This window comes from Mirounga leonina, unplaced genomic scaffold, assembly GCF_011800145.1.
Source record: "Mirounga leonina isolate KUSES-001 unplaced genomic scaffold, KU_Mleo_1.0 Mir_418, whole genome shotgun sequence".
Lineage (NCBI taxonomy): Eukaryota > Metazoa > Chordata > Mammalia > Carnivora > Phocidae > Mirounga > Mirounga leonina.
In genome coordinates, this window is record NW_023270739.1 from 8228921 (window position 1) to 8245697 (window position 16777).

A 16777-nucleotide genomic window follows, 5' to 3' on the forward strand; every position below is an offset into this window, starting at 1 on the left:
TCCCCACTCCCGAGGTCATAAGTCTCCTCTTAAATATCCCTTAGGGATACTTGCACACACCTCCAGTGACAGGGAGCTCACCCCCTCCATAAGCAGTGTTTATTGGTCAGAGTCTCCTCCACAAGATGAATTTTAATCCATGTCCTCCTTTGAATCCAGCAACACTGAATGAATGCCTTCCCTTTCCAACACATGTCCTTGAGTTTCCTGTTTTAGAATAAACCAGCTCCACTCAACATCCCAGTGACTCTCCAGGGTTTCAGTTTTTCCCATGCAAGTGTGCAGCCTAGAATGAAAGTGACCCTGCAGGGGTACTCGGAGGGCTCCCTCCTCGGAGGGGACTGTGGATTGGGAGACAAACGGAGCGGGGCTAGCAGGGAGCCCTGGGACTCTCCTAACTTGGAGAGCTAGGAAAGGCAAAATGGGACGTGTCCTAATCGGCTCAGGCTGCTGTAACAACAAACACGCCCTTGTCTGGGCGGCTGAAACGACAGACATTTACTTCTCACAGTTCTGGAAGCTGGGTGGTCCAAGATTAAGGTGCCAGCAGATTGGGTTTCTGGTAAGAACTCTCTTCCTGGCTTGCAGATGGCCACCTTCTCTCGTGTGCTCACGGGGCACGAAGTTCTGGGCTCTCTTCCTCTTCGTATAAGGTCACTACTCCCTTCGTGGAAGCCCCGCCCTCCTGACCTCATCTAACCCATTATCTCCCAATGACCCCCACCTCCAAATATCCTCATACTGGAGGCGAGGGCTTCAATATATGTATTTCCGGGGGCCGCAAACTTTCAGCCCATCACAGGATGCCAACGGGAGAACTTGACCCTTGACATTGGCTAAAGGCCCCGCTTGCAGGCTGCTCAAGAGCCAGCCCGCCGATGTGCAGCCCGGGTCTGGTCAAACTGCCAGCAACAGGGATTTGAAAGAGAGCTGTAAACACCTCTCAAAATCCATTAAGTACATTTAATTCAGTTCCTTTTAACTTGTAAAAAAAACCCGTCACACTGAAAAGGAGGGGAGGAAAGAAGGTATTTCAAAACCAAATCAAGATTTAAAAGGCAAACAAAAAAGAACTCCTCTGTTGGCAAATTGTAAAATGCTTCCTTCCTCCTTCTCCCATTGCTTCTCTGGGCCCACCTTCCCATCACCACCTTCCTGAATTTATTATCCTTAACTAGGAAGGTCAGGTGCACTCGCAACGGAACGAAAGCATGACAAACAGGAAAATGGAAAGCTAACCAAAGCTTGTTTAAAAACGAAAACACATTGTTCTGAAAAGAGAAAAGAGCTTCATTCCATCTACTGACATCCATGATCACAGACCGCCATGGAGGTCTCATTCATGTCAATAGCTGGGCTTCACTGGCCTGGTTATTTTCATATTTTCATTTGGAAAGCCAGAAGAGTGACCCACGCATGAGCTTAGAAACAGCCATGATAACACACAGTGATGGGCACGGGGGAGGGTCCCAGATGTCACAACCCCTGTCCTGACACAGACCCAGGCTTCTTCATGAGCTCTGGAAGATTGGGGCCTCTGGGGGAAGCGGGACACTGTGTATGATGTGGGGAGGAAGCTTAGTCATTGTACACGTCTCCTTGGGGCCCAAGAGAAAGGAGATGTATGTGGAGGAGACCCAAGTGACACAGATCGGAGAGAAGACCATCTGCACACCATGAGGCCCCAGAAAACTCCACTCTGGAATTGGCCAACAATTCAGAAGTCCCTGCTCCACCCAAGTCCCCTTGGGCCACACCGCCAAGCCCCGCTACGGTCTCGAGCATCTCTTCCTCCATGCTCACCCCTAATATTTGCAGGTCCCAGGGTAGGGGTACAAATCAAGCCCACATAGCATAAATCTGAATATTTAACAGCTACAAATCAAATGAACAAACTTTCAAATATGTTCCATCCTTCTCTCCTGACCAACATTTCTTCATAATGACCTAAAAGATTCGGTGCGAATTTGGAAATCTCAACCTCGTTGGAATTCTGTACCCAAAAAGCAGCGTGGGGCAACCCCACCCTGGCTCCTAGCCCCCAGCCCAGCCCCCTTCCCTTCCCACCTCCAGCTCCACTCAGCTCGAGCAGGGCCCCTCCCACAAAGGGGCTGCCCAGCCCTGCCTGCACATCCACAATTCCAGCTCCAGCCACCCAAACAACTCCTTGGCCACACCTCGGGCCACCCCGACCCCAAGACGAAACGTAGCCAACCCTGGAGGCTGGCTCAGGATCCTTTGGGCAGAAGTTCTTGGGTAGCAGGCACCAGAGAGAAGTCTGAGAAGCTCAGGGTAAGCACATCCCCATGGAGGGGGGCAGTGGCCCAAGGAGGGCCCGAGCAAGGTTCCCCAAAGCCCAGTGCCCAAAGCAGGGGTCCCTCTTGTCCAAGTCTGGGGTTAGCACAGCCTCTCCCGCCCAAGGGTTCTGACTCCCTGAGGGCAAGAGGCCACTGAGCTCAGAAGACCTATCCCTTCGTGCAAAAATGCACGGCTGGAGTCCAGAGAAGACAAGCAACACATCCACACCTGCACAGTGAACCGGCTTCAAGCAGGCTCCAGGCCCCAGCCTCCCGACCTCCGCAGTCCCCAGCCACCCCTTCAGACAGAGGTTTGAAGAATCCCTTCTCCTTCCTCCTCCACTCAGGCTCTAGGCTTAGAGTTCCCTCCTCTTAGTAGTGCTAACCTCACCAAACTCCGACGGCTCTGGGAGCATCTGCAGGAGGGGTGGGGGCCCGGGGAGGGAAGGCGGCTGTCTGGGTGAGTGTCTAGACCTGCCTAACAAGGAGCATCAGTTTGGACTGGCTTCCAAGCCAATCGCTGAGAATGCTGGCCGGTAGCCAACAGCCGCCTGCTTCCCTGGTGCACAGGCTCTGGAAAGAAGTGTCTCTGGGCCAGCTTGCCGAGAGACTTCTCCCAGGCCCGAGGAACTTGACCGGCTGCCTTCTCCGCCCCGGGCTGGCGCAGGCGTCAATCCAGCGGGGTGCTGGGGCCGCCTCCTGTAGGTCCGCGGGAGCCAACCCTGCGCATCCCCCCAACTCTGTGTCCAAGATGCCACATGGTACCTCGAAAACGGCCACGGAGGGAGGGTTTACGCCACAGAAAGGGGCAAATGCTATAAACCAGGGACTTTTTTAAAAATGAAGAGCTGCTTATCAAACATTTACCCGCACACCAGTGCATAAATCCGTAGATATGGTGTGTGCATATAGGTTCACTTGTGCACACCTTCAAGATACATCCTTACCCCCCCCACGGTGTGTGTGCACATACACATTGTTATGCGCGTGCGCGCGCACACGCTTCTGGAGTTAGAGCCACTCACACAAACATACTCGTTCAGTCTGTCAGCTTTCATTGACCACGTCCCCTCTTCCCAGTCCTTGATCCTGGTCCCAAGTGTACAGACATGACAAGCATATGAGCTTTCCTGCAGGAAGCAGGGCCATGAACAGGGAAACGGAGGATTGCTGAGAAATAGGATCAAGCCGCACCAGGGCGTGGAGAGGAGTGGGGACTCATCCAGGGCGCGGGGTGCCCAGAGCAGCAAGGCTGTGCGCACCCACTGCGCCTCTTTCTCTGCACACGTAATCTGTGCACCCACAGGCTTATCTGTGCACCTGCTTCCTGGGGCTGCCCCTGCCTGATTCTCAGAGACAGAAGAGGACCACTCTGATGCTTTTCATTCATTCATTCATTCATTCATTCAGCTCCCATTACGTGCTGTTCTGTGCTCAGTGCTGGGCGGAGTGGCAATGAAGACAAACACGGTCCCAGCCTCCTCTAAGTCCTGTTCCAGAGGGGAAGCAGGAAAATTCGCAAGAATCAAATAATCAGAGGGGCGCCTGGGTGGCTCAGTTGGTTAAGCGACTGCCTTCAGCTCAGGTCATGATCCTGGAGTCCCTGGATCGAGTCCCGCATCGGGCTCCCTGCTCGGCAGGGAGTCTGCTTCTCCCTCTGACCCTCCCCCCTCTCATGTGCTCTCTGTCTCTCTCATTCTCTCTGTCTCAGATAAATAAATAAAATCTTAAAAAAAAAAAAAAAAGAATCAAATAATCAGGGACGCCTGGGTGGCTCAGTCGGTTAAGTGTCTGCCTTCGGCTCAGGTCATGATCCTGGGGTCCTGGGATCGAGTCCCGAATTGGGCTCCCTGCTCTGCAGGAGGCCTGCTTCTCCCCTGCCTGCCATTCCCCCCTGCTTGTGCTTGCGTGCTCTCTCTCACTCGCTCCCTCACTCACTCTGTGTCAAATAAAAAAAAAAGAATCAAATAATCATATCACAAATTTTCATGAGTGCTACAAAGTACATGCATTGGGGTGCTGATTTAAAAAAACAATAACAGGGGTTGACCTCGCCTTCAGTCATCTAAAACTTCGTGGCTTAAAACCACAATAACCATTTTCTTATCCCTCACAATCCCATGGTTCTTCTGCGCCACAGGATGATGATGGGGGCGGAGGGGGGGCTGCAGTCATCCGAGGGCCTGACTGGGCTGGAACCACCACAGGGCCTCACCCACGTGCTGTAGTCGATGCAGACTGTTGGCTGGGAGCTCAGGGAAGTTCTAGACCTGAACCCCTCATTTCTGCCCCCTGCGGCCCCTCTATGTGTCTTGGGCCTATCACAGCATGGCAGCTGGGTTCCAAGCAGCAGAAACTGGAGGCTGCTCATCATCCGAGGGCCTAGCCTCAGAAATCTCAACAAGTCCCCTCCGCTACATTCTGTCTGTCAAAGCAAATCCCAAGGCCAGTTGGCGGGGGGGGGGGGGGGGGGGGGGGGGGGGGGGGGGGGGGTAGAAGCCAAGTCCACCTCCGGCTGGGATCAGCAGCGAGCAGCGAGAGGGGCCTAGACATCAGACACCACCTTGAAGCTTAGATACTGCAACCCCTTTAGATTGAGCTGTCAGTATAGGCTCTCACTGATAATTTCAGCTGAAATTTTCAGGGTAAGGAGGGTGAGCCCGACAAAAATAGGGGATGGGAGAGGAGGGAGGTTTCTAGGAGGAGGGAAAAGCATATGCAAAGCTCCTTTTCCTGAGGCAGAAAAGAATTCGGCCTGTGAGTAGACGTAAAAGATGACCGAGGTGGGCGCCTGGGTGGCTCAGTTGGTTAAGCGACTGCCTTCAGCTCAGGTCATGATCCTGGAGTCCCGGGATCGAGTCCCGCATCAGGCTCCCTGCTCGGCGGAGAGTCTGCTTCTCCCTCTGACCCTCCTCCCTCTCATGCTCTCTGTCTCTCATTCTCTCTCTCTCAAATAAATAAATAAAATCTTTAAAAAAAAATTAAAAAAATAATAAATAAATAAATAATTAAAAAAAAAAAAGATGACCGAGGTGATTACCCCTGATGAACAAGGGACAAGTGACATGGGATGAGTAGGAAGAGGTGGGCAGGGGTCAGTCCTCATGGGACAGGACTTTGGATTTTATTCTAAGTGCAAGGAGAGCCCCTGACCCACACATGACAGGGAAAATCACCACTGAGCTTTCTCTGCAAAATTCACCAAGCCAGGGCTAGACACTGTAAGGGGACAGATATGAGTAAGGCACGTCCCTTTCCTACATCCAGGCACCCTGGAAAGGAAGAAGAAGCAATATGACAAAAAGCACAAGCTTCCTGGCAAGCAAGACAAGAAGGGAAACATCACAAGTTCTGTAGCTTTCATTGTCAAAGCCAACACTTCGGTTGCTACAGAGAAGAAAAATTGTTTCTCGACCTCAAGCTCTCTGAAGAAGAGAGAAAACACACATGAAATGATATTTAACAACTCAAGGCTAAAAGTAGAGAAGGCCAAAAGAGCAGCCCAGACAGAACCAAGATGGAAGCCTCAGCATCCTTGCGTCTCCAGGCAGCCATCCTCTGAAAACAGCAGGAAAGGGCAGGTGGGAGAGCTTGGGCAGGAGAGTTAGAAAGGCCTGGATTTGCAGCCTTCACCAGCTGTGTGATGCAAGCAAGAGACAGCCTCCCAGAGTCTTCACATCCACATCTGCATTCGGGTTTGATAATCCCTACATAGGATCAGCAGCCAGGATGCACCCAGGAGACCTTGAACGTGAAAGCTCCCAGCACAGTGCCTGGAAGTATGTGGTGCTCAATGAAGAGTCATAATATTCATGGCTAGAATCTAGTCGGCTTTCCCTCTGTGCCAGGCATTAATTTAAACACTTTACATTTTAATGCTAACAGCAGCACTGTGAGATAGATCCTATTTATTAGCCCTGTTTTATAAATGAGGAAATGAGGATGGGAGAGGTTGAGCTATAGGACCAGAATCACACAACAGGAATATGGTGGAGCTGGGACAGTAAACCAGGCAGTGTATTGGCTCTCCCATTCTAACTCCCATTCTACCCCGCTTCTCTAACAGTGGTCTCTAACTTGTTCCCCTTTTTATCTTCATCCCCCAGTGCATACCCATTCAGTCCTGCTAGACTGCCCACCCCTGAATAGAAGCGCCTCCCTCTATTGAACCAAAATCCCTGTCCCATTGGCTCACCTCACACTCACCTCCCTCCCTCTCGTCTCCCAGAGATGCTCTGCCTCTCTCCTTGTCTTAGTTCTGCCCGATGGAGGTTTTGAAAACCAGGCTAAACTTTTTTTTCCATAGGACAGTCCTTCAGGGTCCATTGCTTCTGCCTAACAGACTGGCGAAGGGCTAACAAGGGAAGGTTCAAAGCTGGCCGTGAAAGATGAAGAGGATTCTTCTCATGGGCTCCTTGACCACAGAGACATGGCTCACTTATCACCTGCTTGGCACATGGCAAGGCCTCATAATCTTCCGAAGTGAATAAAGGTGAGCACAATTGAAGTGAACTTAGTTGGGTTGAACTGAATTGGCCTGAACTGAATTGTAAGGCTGAATGGATGGAGGGTGAAGGGGCAGACAGATGGACAGTTGTTAGTTGGACGGATGGGTGGATAGATGGATGATTGGATGGATATTTAGACGAATAGTTGGTTGGATAAATGGAAAAAATGGATGGATTTTTAGATGCTGGGATGATGGATGGATGGATGGATGGATGGATGGATGGATGGATGGGGGTGGATTTAGTGACTGTAGCTGGTAGGGAAATCTGGTAACTAAAGGTACAGAGGTGGGAAACACTGAATAAATCAGTATGACAAGGGGAGAGGGCTCATGCCAGGGAGAAATAGACAAAGAAATTCTCCCTCCTATAGGGACAGATGGAGATACTGGGGAGGGTGCGATACGAGTTATGTGCTCAGTGGCTACTGGGAAGGGAGGAGTTAACAGCAGGATGGCTCCCCCACCAGCTGCGACCAGGGTGACACTGACAGATTACAGCGTGTCCTCCGCACTAATAACGCTGCGGCGCCCTCCTCCTGCCACTCCCCAGCCGGCTCCAGCTCCGGTGGATCAATACCAAACAGCTCACACTGAAAATCCTCGGCCAACTGCCTCCAAGGCTTGGACACTTTAAAGCACAGAACCGCAGAGTGGAAGGGACCTTGGAGATCAGTTCATTCCCCAGACTGGGTGCTCCCTGGGCCAGGAATGGTATCCCATTCACCTTGGCATCCCCTGTCCCATCATAGGGCTAGGCAAGGACCAGGAGGATTCCCAAAGTTTGCTGAGTGAAGGAATCAACCACCCGGCCAACGCAGGAGACCTCACAAAAACCTATCTTTGGCAATGGTCCTTCTGCCTCTACTTACATACTTCTAACCACAAGGGGCTCTCCACCTTTCCCAAGCAAACAGGACCTTCTTTTGTTGGCAGATCTGACCATTAAAATCATCTTCTCTATTTTAAATCCCACCGCCTTCCATGTATTTGTCCACAAACATCTATTTCCCAATTTCTTCCTCTTCCCTAGCCACCTCCCTTCCCCTGTCCCAAACCATCCAGTAATCCAATCCTGGCCTCCTGGGATGCTAAAAGCACACGGTCAAGGAGGAATAAGAAGGAAATTCACACTCACTGAGCACCTGCTCTGAGCGAGATAGGCCAGCAATCTAAGCATATTGTCTCACGTCATCCTCATGTTAACAAGAGGTGAGTGCTGTTAGCCCCCATCTCACAGATGAGGATCCTGAGGCTCAGAGAGGGTAGGTCACGTGCCCAGAGTCACTCAGACACACAGCAGTAGAACTGGGGCTTGAATCCGGGTCCATTGCAGCCCAGGGGCACATAGCCTGAATATTTCCCATGCCTTTGTTCTCAGCCTCAGATGAGTCTGGAAAGGACTTAACCAGACCTCTAATCCCCCACCACCAAGGGAGGTGGAGCGGGCTGCCAGACTGTGGGCTCCTCACCCAGAGCTTGCTGCTTCTCTCTGTCTCCCCAACCCAGACTGTGGCCTCCGAATGGCGTTTCTCACGCAAGGGACCCAGGGCTCCTCAGAGAAATGGCGGATTCCAGGACTTGGGAAGGGAAAGTACAAGATGACTCCAGAACATTTTGTTCTTCCGGAAAGCCAGGAAGTTATCAAAAATGACGCAGGCTGGGTCACAAGACTCAGCGTCCAACATGAAGGGGCTCCCTGGGGCCAGAGATGAGACCATCTCAGCCTGGAGAAGGGGAAGACACCAGAGGACCTGGTGTTGTTATTTTGAAAACTGGTTTCAACACAGAAAGATGTGACAGTCAAACAAAATAATGTATACAGTACATACTGTTACATGCGTTATACATATATTAGATCTAACGTCTAATAGTGTATCTACGTATAGGCTCCCACCCTCCGTAGGAGAGTTCTGCAGCTGTGAATGCTTGCTCAGATGCAGCCTGGAAACGTCCAGAGAAGGAGCCCATGCCCCCAGCCCATTCCAGCCCGGGCCTCTCTCGAGCCCTTCCGCTCCCCACCACCCTGGGGCGACGGGGTGATGAACCTCCGTGAAGCGCCAACTGGCCCTGAAGCTCGGGGAGGGAGGCGGCTTACCCAGAATTCCCTGTTGGTCACTCAGGCTGGACCTCCGGAACCCCTGAGTCCATGGCCTTGCCGTCAGCCCAGGCCCAGCGGCTCAGCTCTGATGTACACTGGATGAGCTGGAACTGCTCCAGGAGTCAGCATGAGGGACAGTCCCAGCCCCCCATGGGCCACCAGTCTCCCTCTCAGTGCACCTCTATCCTTGAAAACCAGCTGCCTGTCATGGTGACAATCCCCTCCCCTCCCCCATGCGCAGCCTGGCCCCCACCCAGTCCCTCTCTGGGCCCCACTGGTCCTCATTCCCTCACCTGCTTCCTGTCACCGTGTCCTCTCCCCGCCCCAAGTCCAGCCCTCTGCCTTCACACACACACCCCCTGCCACGTCCCCCCTCCCTCCAAGCCTTCCTGCCCCTTGCTCAAACCATAATTTAGTGGTAAGACCCTTCAAGATCACCTGGAAAAGTCAGGATTCAATCCCCGACAGGCTGCTCCCAAAGCCCAGGTGGGGGATTAGCACCCACTTGTCTTTTCTTACCTTTTGGGCTTCTGTCTGGATAGAACATCTCTAAAAGAAAACACCAGAAACTACTAAGAGTGGTCACTTCTGGGGAGGGTGGGCTGGAAGCAGAGTTGTAAGCAAGAGCTCCTTCACTGGGCACCTTCTGAATTTTGTACCATATGCATGAAAAATCTATATAAAATTAATGAATTAGCTTTAGTAAAGGTGACTGTTAAAAAGCAAAAAAGGCAAGTCCCGACTCCACCGTTTCTAGTTCTATGACCTCGGACAACTTGCTGAAGCACATCAAGCCTCAGGTTGCTCATCTGAAAAATAGGGCTGTTAACAGCACCCGCCTTGTAAGGTCGGTAATAAGCCGACTCGGGAAGCGGTTAGCACCACGCATGGCAAATCGGCAGCGCTCAGTAAAGGTGAGTGAGGGTCTCCTCTTTGTCCATGTTCTCCAGCTCTCCTGAGCTCTTTGATGGCAAGAACCGCAGAGCTCAACTCTGGATCTCGAGCTCAGCACGCTCCTGGCATGACAATGAAAAGTCTTGAAATGCCTTCTTTCGTCTATGAGACACAATTCACTGTCCTCGGCATGGCTTTTGAGGCCCCTCTGTGGCTGCCCCGCTATCTTTCCCGCTGCGCCTCCTCCCCATCCCCAAATGCACGATGACCTTTGACAGCGCTTTGCTTCTGTACACACAGCATCGTCCCTGACCCTCCCTTCCCTCCCCCTGCAGGCTCCTTCTGCCCGGTTGATATGCAAACTTGTCTCATCCTTCAACATCCCAAGAAAGGCTCCGTCCTCTGTGTAGCTTGCTCCTTAGCCCCTGGTAGACTCACTCACCCCCATGAACTTAGAACAGACCTCCAAGCAACACCTACCAAGCTGTACTGTTCACTATTTGCCCTCTGTCTTCCCCACGGCTCTGAAAGTCCCAGGAGGATAGGGGCTGTGTTTTTCATCTCTGTGTCCCCCGTGTTTAGCACGTAGCGTGCTCTTAGGGAGGGTTTGTTGAATGAATAAATGAGTGAATGAATGAATCATTCCCGACCACTCAGCCACCTGGCAGCCTTCGGGGGCCAAATTATGGTGAGTCACTCACGTGCTTCCCATGCCTCGTGGTGAAAGCAGTGATCTCTCTTTGCAGTCTCTTCACAGGCTCCAACCCAGACGCTGCACCTCTCAGCCTGAGTGCGTCCGGAGAAGCTTCCAGGCCTGGCCTGGAAGCTGCAGCTGGCGTGCTCTTGGGCACTGCAGCTTCGGGGAGGCCGAGTGGCCTGAGGGAGCCCACCTGCCTCTCCTCTCTCTGCTACAGATGCCTGCCGAAGCCCTCGGCAAGCGGGACAGGGAGGGGAGGGGACAGAAAGGCAAACATGGCAGCCCCTGTCCTCACAGACAGACACTGGCAATGGAGGACGTGCCTGGTTGCCCCCATTCAATCTACCACCTATGATTCATTGAGTGCCCACCGTGTGTCACTCTACTCTGTGCCTTTACGCAAGCCCTGGCACCTCTCTGAGCCTCAGTTTCCTCAGATGTGGGTGGAAAGGTTCTCCTCATCTGATATAGCAGGATTATTTAGCAAATGGAACCAGATAATCTATGTTTCAGCGTTATTGGTTTTGTTGTTGTTGTTGTTCATATATCTTAATAGAACAATAGTGACTAACTGAAGCCCTCTCCTCAGCGACCACGGTGACTTGCACATAGTAGGTGTTTAATTGATATTTGAGCCATTGAAATGCAGTCCTCGCGCGGGGCTGGACTTTTCATGGCTTGGGGAGCAGCGCCACCCTGTGGCCGAAACTCAGAACACACGAACCTTCTGGTAAACGGATCAGGCTGGGAGGGGGCTACTGGGAACCCCACAGAGGTGGTTCTAGGACAGAGGCGAGGAAAAGTCAGACTGACACCACAGCACAAGGAGAAATTTCTTCCCCGCCCCGCCCAGAGGTGGTATAGTGTCAAGAGTATAAATGGGTACAACAAGGGTTTAAAGCAACACTCTGGATTATTTCTCCACAAATGGGTCTTTAGAAGAACCAGAGTGGCCAAGGAGCAGCCCAACTACATGCACAGGTGGTCTGGCTTGGCCCTGTGAACGACACTGAGCATCCTTCGTGCAAGAAGACTTGAACTGGCTCTACCATTCACGAGCTGTGTGACCTTGAACAGACTGCTGCCCTCTCTGGGCTCCAGTACTCTCATCTCTGTAATGAGGTCACAATCGCTGCACTGGTCACCTCAAACAGTTGCGAAGGTCAAAAGGTAAAAGAAAAGCATGATCAGTTTATAAATGGTCAAATGCTGTACAAACATGATGTGTGGTTTTTATGACTATTTCCAATAACAGTAATAGCTGGTATTTATTGAGCTACTCACTATGCTAAGCCCTTCACCATATAATTTCACTTAATTCCCACAAAGCCCTACAAAATAGGTACTTTTAAGAAGCCCATTTTGCAGATGAAGGCATTGAGGTTTGGAGAAGTTTAAAATTGTGTCCAAAGGCACACTCAACGAATAAGGAGAAAAGACAATATTCGAACTCAGGACAGTGGAACCCCCAGATCGAGATAGTCAACCACAATGCTATGTTGTCTCAATAGTTTAAGTCACTGAACAGGGATTTAAAGATAGTGCCGGGGGGTGCCTGGCTGGTTCAGTCAGTAGAGCACGCGACTCTCCATCTCAGGGTCATGAGTCCAAGCCCCACATTGGGCACTGACCCTACTTTAAAAAATAAAAGATAAAAAAATAAAGAGGGGCACCTGAATGGCTCAGTCAGTTAAGTGTCCAACTCTTGATTTCTGCTCAGGTCATGATCTCAGGGTCATGAGATCAAGCCCCGCATCAGGCTCCGTGCTCAGCGGGGAGTCTGCTTGAGATTCTCTCCCTCTCCCTCTCCCTCTGCCCCTCTCCCCAGCTCATGGTTGCTCTCTCTCAAATTAATTAATTAATTAATTAATTAATTAAAAGTAGCCCCTGATATGCTATGGTAGATGTCTTGAAGAAAACAAAGTAATTATTGATGTTTCTCCTCTTTTTCCAGGGAAGTTGGCTTCATTCTCATCCCAATCTCAGCATCTCCTTTGACCTTGGAGTCTCCTGAGAGAGGGGAGCCCTTGGGCTCTGCACCCAGGGTCCTGTTCAGTCAAGGTCAGAGAATCCCAAAACATTCCCTTCCCGGGTCCATGCCCAGAAAAAGGCCGTGCATGCTCCCACATGCAAAGGAGTGGGAATGCCAAAGGCAGGCTGGGGACAGGTCCCCTTCAAGGTGTCTGCCAAACAGATGTGCCAAATCTGTTGGAAGAAGGTGGCTATTTCTCAATAGTCATGATGCCCCTCACCGGTCTAGAGTCCTTTTGAACTTATGAGTGTCCCCCTATCCGTTTTCTCATTATCTCGTCCCCAAGAATACTCCCTTGGGGTCAGAATCCTTAGCCCTACTCTACAGGCAAGGAAACCGAGGCTTAAGGAGATGAAAGGAGTTACCCATGGTCATGATGCAGGTAAGTGGCAGAGACAGGATCAAGATTCCAGAGTACAAACTGCAGACTCCCGAGGCCCACGGCTGTTTCTGGTGGACAGTCCTGGTTCTAGCCTGGGTGTGCCATCAGCTGGCTGTGTGATCACACAAGCCACTGAGCCTTGGTTGCTTTATGGCAGAGATCCCTGCCAGCTCACAGGACTTGGTGTCCTCTGTGCACATCCTTGAGCTATAAAGACAAGGGTGTTCAGCAGCATTCGAAGGTATTATAGAGAAGCAGCTGGGCCGTGTCCTCCCCTGGGAAGCTTTCCCTGGCTGCCCACGGCTGAATTATTACCCTTTGTTGTACTTCCAGCGCACTCACAGCATTGCACTGTAATTTACCTGCAAATTCCCAAAAGGCCAGGCAGCAGGTACACATGAACATAAAGATGGGCATATAGGATGCAATAGGGAAGAGTGGAGAGTGGGGCAAAGTAGAGAGATCCCCGGCCTGGACAGCAGTACCTATGCAGCTCCAGCTTCTTACCATCATGCACGAAAGCCAAGCTGGTGTTGCTAGATCATAAGAGAAGCCAAAAATCTGGACGTTTATGTGAAATCTGCTTTTTAAATGTAGACTCAAAATATCTTTCATTAAGCACTTTATAGGTATTGCAGCCCCTGAATCAGCCACACCCGCTTTCCCACTAGACTTTGAGCTACTCGAGAGCATAACTGGTTCTCTCTCTCTGAACTCTGAGTGGCCAACTAGGGGCCTGGATCCCCATAAGTGACCAACGATTGCTTTTGAAAGCTGCAAGATCTTGCCCCTGTCAAAGCCCCCACAGGCTTCTGGTGCCCATGCTAATCCAACTGGCGTGGATTAAGTGTTTATTGCACACCAGACACTGCTTTAAGCACTTTACCTGTTATCTGACTTAATTCTCACTACCTACTTACTATAATTCCACCCACTTTACAGATGAGGAAACTGAGACTCAGATGGTTGCATGACCTGCCCAAGACCATGCAGCTAGTGGTAACCTGGGTTCAAATTCAGGCAGTCTGAATTTCTAGTCCTAAGGCCACTGGGAGCCAGGGCGGGTAGCAGGAACAGAGAAAGAGAGCAACATCTGTGCTGCAGAAAGTGGGCCTGCAGTTCAGAGAGGGGCACCTATTAGCTCAACAGCCAGACTGAGCCAAAATCAGTGTTTGCCTTTGTCCCCAGGATCCCACATCCCAGCTTCCAATAGAAGAGCAAGTATGGGGCGGAGAGAAGGAGCCAAGGAGAGGCCTGGTTATTGCTCATCCCATTGAAACAATCAAGCAGTCCCAAAACCAGCTAAATGGTTCCAAAGGAAATGGGAGTCTATTTTGTCTCCTGTCAACAGGGCTGCAAATCCTGATATATCTCAGGCCCCGGCAGAGAAGCGGATGGCTCAGCACTTGGAGAGATGCCCGCACGAGGCAGGAAGTGGGGTGGATGATTCAACAGGTAGCTCTCTATTCTGAGAGCGGATCCTGTGATGGGTGAGTGTACAGCCAGCTGAGATAAAAAAATAAATTTGAATGCAGACCATCAGAACATACAGCAAGCTTCCCTTTCTTCCAGAGGACTTGAAGCGTCCTTTGGGGCTTTAATCCCTCCAGGTTTTCTATTTTTAAAAATTTGCTGGGGCAACAAGGCTCTTCGGAGGCTGGGGTGAGCTGGTGACTCAAAGGCTTCCCTTCCTCCCAGCACCCCCTCCGACAGAGGATAAAATGCTGTGGTTCTATGGAGTCAGCCTGAGGTACCATGGTCCCCACCCTCAGTCTTTCTCATCTGTAAAACGGGGCAGTGCTCTCTGCGTCGTCACTGAGACAGAAGGGTCAGTGCACATCCCCAGTTCCTCATCTGAAACCCTTGGGACTCAATGTGTTTGATTAACCTAGAGCTCTTTTCATTCAAAAATGCATATGGAGAGTCTGCTGTATATTATGGAATATGCCCAGTGAGCTCTGGGACATATTAAGGGTATTAAGGGTATTCTATAAACCCTTTAATTTTTATGCAACAAAATGTATAAATAGTCATACTAGATGGAATAAGATAAAGGTTATAAATAACATCCTCTCCAATTCACATCAGGTTGGCCAATAAGCTCTTGCCCCAACCTCATGAGAAAGCTTTTGGTTTTCAGAGCTTTTTTGGATTTGGGGATTGTATCTGAGGGCCAGCTTTGGTTTCAGGCACAGCTGGATGACCATTCCAATTGCACCTCTCCCAACTGGCTGACCTTGGGCGAGACACGTCTCCTCACTGCACCTCTATTTTCTCATCTAGAAAATGGGGCAATAATCCCTGTGGAGGTTCATGAGGGCACACAAGGAGGTGCAGGTCGCCAGCCACGCTGAAGGATCACCACCAGGAGACCTGGGTGAATCCATCAGAACAGTTTGGGGTCTATCTGCACACAAGGTAGGAGACAACTCCCTTTAACCAATGTCATGAAGCAGCTGTGTAAACAGATGATCCATCTATTAATGGAGAGCACGAGAAATACAACCGTCAGCAGGACAGGACACTTTTGTTAGCCTGACCAGCATCTACCGCCCTGCAGTAAAAGCTCTGTGAGGATTCAGGGTCTCACAGGGCCGCTGGGTAGGAGGGAGACAGAACAAGGAACGGCATTATTCTGAAGAAGCGTTTCTCAGCAGAGGTAGCTTGAGGGGACAGCCTCGCCCAGGAAATGGGGGTGCTACTCCGGTCAGTGTGGTCAAGAACCTGCTCCCCAGACAAAGCCAGCCCCTGGCTCTGTGACTCTCCCTTTCTGTGTTTCCACTCCCTCCTCCATTCCTTCCGAGCAGCTTTCTCTTTTTTTTTTTTTTTTAAACATTTTATTTATTTATTATGAGAGAGAGAGAGAGAGAGAGCACATGAGAGGGGGGAGGGTCAGAGGGAGAAGCAGACTCCCCGCCGAGCAGGGAGCCCGATGTGGGACTCGATCCCGGGACTCCAGGATCATGACCCGAGCCGAAGGCAGTCGCTCAACCAACTGAGCCACCCAGGCGCCCCCCGAGCAGCTTTCTCTTGATAAACCATGACCACACGTCAGGCCTCCTCCCAGCCAGATTCCCTCGGAAACTCTTAAGTCACACGTTTGCTGGCAACCAACTGATGACTTTTAGAAAAGGCCAGTTTGGGGTGCCTGGGTGGTACAGTTGGTTGAGGGTCTGACTCTTGGTTTCGGCTTGGGTTGTGATCTCAGGGTCATGGGATCGTCGTGCCCCATGTTGGGCTCTGCGCTCAGTGTGAAGCCTGCTTGGGACTCTCCCTCTCCCTCTGCCCCTCCTCACTGAGCACTTGCTCGCTCGCTCTCTCAAAACAAATAAATCTCACAAAAAGAAAAGGAAAGAAAAGGAAAGGAAAGACAAGACAAGACAAGAAAAAAGAAAAAGGCCAGTTTACATCCGTGGCAGATTTGAAGTTCCTAAAATGGTCATGAAAACACTTCTCACTCCACAGACTCTTCCAGAACCTGTGCCTATTGACAGGCAGGCCTGTGGCTCGCTGGCAACCAACAGAAGGGGTGGGCTTCTGAGACTAGGTTGTAGAAGGCCACACAGCTTTCAGCTTCCTAGCCAGAATACTTGTTCTGGAAATCTTCAGCCCCCATGTGTGTAGTCTGACTGCCCTGAGGCCGCCACATTGTGAGAAAGCCCAGCTCCCTCTGTGGACTCCCCACATGGTGAGACTCCGAGACTACACAGAGACAGAGAGAAAGAGAAGGGGCTAGCCAGCCCCCAACTACTCCAGCTCCACCCACATCCAACTAATATAGCCTGGGAGACCCCAGGCTAGAACCAGCCAACCCTTCCCAAATTCCTGACCCACAGAAACCAACAGAGATGATAAAAGGATTATTAT